Source organism: Durio zibethinus, chromosome 9, assembly GCF_047325235.1.
Source record: "Durio zibethinus cultivar Kanyao isolate XHJ-2024 chromosome 9, ASM4732523v1, whole genome shotgun sequence".
In the NCBI taxonomy this organism is placed as follows: domain Eukaryota; kingdom Viridiplantae; phylum Streptophyta; class Magnoliopsida; order Malvales; family Malvaceae; genus Durio; species Durio zibethinus.
Window position 1 is genome coordinate 21,514,975 of NC_143170.1, and position 4,473 is coordinate 21,519,447.

General features: G+C 37.6%; 1 pseudogene across 1 annotated transcript; it reads left to right on the forward strand.

Moving 5' to 3' along the window:
• Positions 1 to 663: 663 nt before the first annotated feature.
• LOC111311457 (protein FAR-RED ELONGATED HYPOCOTYL 3-like) lies at positions 664 to 4,103 on the forward strand (annotated as a pseudogene). The gene is made up of 7 exons (XR_016345190.1): positions 664 to 2,969; positions 3,061 to 3,117; positions 3,295 to 3,363; positions 3,440 to 3,505; positions 3,616 to 3,684; positions 3,769 to 3,810; positions 3,906 to 4,103. The product of XR_016345190.1 is annotated as a protein FAR-RED ELONGATED HYPOCOTYL 3-like (transcript).
• Positions 4,104 to 4,473: the final 370 nt, after the last annotated feature.

Consider the following 4,473-nt stretch of genomic DNA (forward strand, 5'->3'; position numbering starts at 1 on the left):
TCGGCGAGTGAGAGCGAAAGCGAGTGGAAACCCAAACAAACCCCGCAAGAAGGAAACCCTAAATCCCCAACCCCACGTCCCCTAATTCTCTACGCGCCTTTGCCCCACTCGCCTCGGGTTTTCGCAGAATCATCACTCGTGCTATTTCACCTCCACTTCAGGTGTGTCTCTCTTTCTCAACTATTTCCTTTCCAATTTTGCTTTTTGAATATTGGCAATTTTCCTGTTCTGTTTTCTTTTCGAATTCGATCGGCCAAAGAATTTTTCCTTTTCTTTCTCTTTTGTTTTTATATTAATATATATGATTGAAAGTTGAAGCCTTCACAACTATCTTGTTGTATTGATTTTGTTTGTGGCTGATGAATTGTCTCTTTCTCTCAGCAAATGTGATTCAAGATGAAATTGGAACCTTATATTATTTGGTCCCGTGCATATTAGTTTGCTAATAAAAGAATCATATTTAAGATGTTATAATCATTTGCTTGCTCAATCTTATTAGCTAATTGCTATCTTCTTGTTCTTTTAGAATGTTTGTATCAGGGAAAGGATCTTCACACTATTTACTTACAGCTAAGGAAGATTCCCATCATATATTTTACTGCTGAAAACCATGTAGCATTGGAATTTGCTTCCTTTAGATATATGTATATCCAGCATTAGTCAAGAGTTATAGAGGACTTGAATGACTTTAATTTGTTTGTCTCTTGTTGTAATCAGAGTTGCCTATGGTGGATTGGACTTTGTCCTGGGTTTTGAGTATTGACCATGTTCATTCAGGGAAACAGTTGGTTGAAGTAAATAATTTTCAATCATGGACATAGATCTTAGGTTACCTTCTGGTGAACAGTGTAAGGAAGATGAAGAAGCAAATGGAATTGATGCTGATGAAAAACTGCATCATGGAGTGATTCAGGCTGGAAATATTGCTGATGTAGGAGAGGATGTGCGTGCTGAAGATGGTAGGGAAATGCATTCTTCTGCTGTGGATATGGTGACCTTCAAGCAGGATACGAATCTTGAGCCACTTTCCGGTATGGAGTTTGAATCACACGTGGAAGCATATTCATTTTATCAAGAATATGCTCGGTCTATGGGATTCAACACTGCTACACAAAATAGCCGCCGTTCGAAAACATCTAGAGAATTTATTGATGCAAAGTTTGCCTGTTCTAAATATGGGATCAAGCGGGAGTATGACAAATCCTTTAATCGTCCACGTGCCAGACAAAGCAGGCAAGACCCAGAAAGTACAACTGGCCGGCGGTCATGTTCGAAGACGGATTGTAAAGCAAGCATGCATGTGAAGAGAAGGCATGATGGAAAATGGGTTATACATAGTTTTGTGAAAGAACAAAACCATGAACTTCTACCAGCCCAAGCTGTCAGTGAACAGACCAGAAGGATGTATGCTGCAATGGCTAGACAATTTGCTTATTATAAAAATGTTGTTGGTCTGAAGAATGATCCCAAAAATTCCTTTCATAAAGGTCGAAATTTGGCATTAGAAGCAGGAGATATTAAAAGTTTGCTCGAATTTTTTACACACATGCAGAACATAAATTCAAACTTCTTTTATGCAATAGACCTGGGTGAAGATCAAGGTCTAAAAAGTTTGTTTTGGGTTGATGCAAAGAGTAGGCATGATTACAGTTATTTCTGTGATGTTGTGTCTTTTGATACCACTTATGTCAGAAACAAATATAAAATGCCTCTTACGCTATTTATTGGGGTGAACCACCATTGCCAGTTCATGCTACTCGGATGTGCATTGGTAACAGATGTGAATGCATTAACATTTTCTTGGCTAATGCAAACGTGGCTGAAAGCAATGGGTGGACAATCTCCTAGAGTCATAATCACTGACGAAGACAGAACTGTGAAATCACTTGTTGCAGAAATCTTTCCAAATTCTCATCATTGCTTCTTTCTATGGCATGTACTGGGCAAGGTTTCTGAAAATCTTGGTCATCTAATCAAACAGCATGGAAACTTTATGGAAAATTTTGAGAAATGCATCTACAGGTCATCGACAGAGGAAGAATTTGCCCAAATGTGGTGGAAAATTCTTGATAGATTTGAACTCAAAGATGATGAATGGATGAAATCGTTGTACGAAGACCGCAAAAAGTGGGTGCCAACCTATAGAATGGATGTTTTGTTGGCTGGGATGTCTGCAGTTCAGAGATCTGAGAGTGTGAACTCATTCTTTGACAAGTACGTACATAAGAAAACCACAGTGCAAGAGTTTTTGAAACAGTTTGAAGCTATGTTACAAGATAGGTATGAAGAGGAAGCCAAAGCAAGTTCTGATTCATGGAGCAAAGTGCCTACACTTAAATCTCCCTCGCCTTTTGAGAAGAGTGTAGCAGGAGTGTATACACACAGTTTTCAAGAAGTTTCAAGTTGAGGTTATGGGTGCGACTGCTTGTCATCCAAGGCCAGAAAATCATGATTCGGCATGCAGCATCTTTACAGTTCAAGATCATGAAAAGAATCAGGATTTTGTTGTTACGTTGAATGAAATGAAGGTTGAAGTTTCTTGTATGTGCCGATTATATGAATACAAAGGCTATCTCTGCAGGCATGCTATGGTAGTTCTCCAAATGAATGGCCACTCGGCCATCCCTTCTCAATATATTTTGAAACGGTGGACAAAAGAGGCAAAGAGCAGGCATTTCATGGGAGAAGAATCTGAGCAGGGGCAATCTAGGGTGCAGAGATACAATGATCTCTTTCAACGAGCAATGAAGTTGATTGAGGAGGATTCATTGTCTCAAGAGAGCTACTATATTGCATCCCGAAGCCTCGAAGATGCTTTTGATAATTGTTTGAGTGCAAACACTTCTAACAAGAGCCGTGCAGAAGCCAGTACATCTCCCACCCAGGGTATGATCTATATTCAAGAAGACAATCAAAGCAGAAGCACAAGCAAGACAAATAAGAAAAACAACCCATACAAAAAAAGAAAGGTTAGCTATAAGTAGCAATTGGCATGTGGATATATTTTTGGTAGACTCTATTCCCTGTCCTTACTGAGATTTCTCTTTTTTTTTTTTGCAGGGAAACTCGGAGCAGGAGGTAATGACTGTTGCAGCAACAGATGGCTTGCAACAAATGGTTAGTCCTATTTTATGAATTAGCAGCCTTTTGAAAGATGTTTTAATGATTTATGACATCTGCATTAAGAAATAGAATAGCAATAAGATTATTGTAGCTTTCGGCAATCAAGGAAATTTTCTCAGGCATTTGTAATCAAATTTGTCAGACTGTGATCACTGGAATTTTATTTTGAAGGATAAATTAAGCTCAAGATCAGTAGCCCAAGATAGTTATTTTGGCACACAACCAAGCATCCAAGGAATGGTAAGAATTGTTACAAGTGACTTCTTTTATCTTTTATGTCAGTTATATAGAATTTCATGCTTTAGGCTTTTAGCAGGTTCAGCTTAATTTAATGGCACCACGTGATAATTATTATGGAAATCAACAGACAATACAGGGGCTGGTATGTTTCTTATGTGGTAATTATAATGAGTGAATAAGATAACTCTATTTATCCAGTAAAGTACCACATTAAGGAAACTAATTTTGCAATGTTGGGTTTTGCATTTATAGGGACAGTTGAACACTATAGCGACGAGCCAAGATGGTTACTATGGTACTCATCAAACCATGCTTGGGATGGTATAGTATTACTTGATGCTATTAGTAATTCTTTATATTATTAAGTTCAAATGGTGACGTATCTATTCTGTTTTATTCACACAGGGACAGATGGGTTTCTTTTGAGCACCTAGTTTTTATATTCGGGTTAGTCTTCCACATATGTTGCTAACATATCCTGGTCGAATCAAGTCAGTTCTGCTTTCAGGACTTTCTTACATCTTTCCGTCTACCCCTGACAGGATGACCCCAATGTTAGAGCGGCACAGTTACATGATGATGCATCAAGACATGGATGATGGTACTTTTCTCGTGATGAATGTAATGCTCTAGGTATGCCCTTTTCCCCTTAATTGATGATTTATGAGCTAAAAAATGTCTCACTTCGTAGGTGAGGATGAAAGAATATAATTAAATGCTGGATAGAAGGGAAGATTGTTTTGAAGTTGAATGGGATGTAAAGAAAGGAAATTATGAAATGCATTGTCATATAATTATTAGAAGTAATGTTCTCTTCTTTAGTGGCTGTAAGATAAAGATAGAATAGAGGATTTTATATTCACCAGCAATAGGGGATTTAGTTGAGAGTTGGGACAAATTCAGGTTGGGGCTAATGTCTCGTGTAAAGTCTGTTGTATTATTGTATCTTCTGATTGTTACAGTCTAAATACGGTAAATTGAATTCCAATTATAAATTTGCTGCGCACGGTTATATATAATATATATTTATTTATTTATTTATCTTGAAATTTTTCAGAAGTGATATTTTTGACATCCTTTTCTTTGGGTACATTTAATCGGAGGTGTACT